At 45.9% G+C, this 636-nt stretch overlaps 1 non-coding gene across 1 annotated transcript; it reads left to right on the forward strand.

Annotated features, from left to right (window-relative positions):
- The first annotated feature begins 354 nt into the window (after positions 1-354).
- TRNAD-GUC (transfer RNA aspartic acid (anticodon GUC)) lies at positions 355-430 on the forward strand. The gene has a single exon. It is a non-coding gene; the product is annotated as a tRNA-Asp (tRNA).
- Positions 431-636: the final 206 nt, after the last annotated feature.

A 636-nucleotide genomic window follows, 5' to 3' on the forward strand; every position in this document is an offset into this window, starting at 1 on the left:
TGTCTTTCCAAGTGACAACTTTGAACTCAACATTGAAAAGAGCTGGTGGGCTGGGTAAAAGGTGTGGATAAAAACAAGGGCAAAGGGGAGAGAATGGGATTTGTATTTTTTATTTTCCCCCCAAGGTGTTTGCCCATAGCAATAACTGTCATATATGTATGGAGAAAGTAATACATATATATCAAAGAGAGAAAGAAAATGATTTGAGGACCAGAAAATAATATATTTGAGTTCTGAGTCTTTTTTTATTTTACTCATGAAAAAATGTGTTGCTCTGATTGTACTTAAAACTTTATTGGTCTGATAAATGCATTGAAATAATATGTATTTTTCCATTTGAAAATAGAAATATATGCCCTGGCTGGTTGGCTCAGTGGTAGAGCGTCGGCCTGTCGTGCAGAATTCCCGGGTTCGATTCCCAGCCAGGGCACACAGAAGAAGCGCCCATCTGCTTCTCCACCCCTCCCCCTCTCCTTCCTCTCTGTCTCTCTTTTCCCCTCCCACAGCAGGCTCCATTGGAGCAAAGATGGCCCGGGCGCTGGGGATGGCTCCTTGGCCTCTGCCCCAGGCGCTAGAATGGCTCTGGTCGCAACAGAGTGATGCCCCGAAGGGGCAGAGCATCGCCCCCTGGTGGGC

The sequence above is a fragment of the Saccopteryx bilineata genome, chromosome 5 (assembly GCF_036850765.1).
Source record: "Saccopteryx bilineata isolate mSacBil1 chromosome 5, mSacBil1_pri_phased_curated, whole genome shotgun sequence".
Lineage (NCBI taxonomy): Eukaryota > Metazoa > Chordata > Mammalia > Chiroptera > Emballonuridae > Saccopteryx > Saccopteryx bilineata.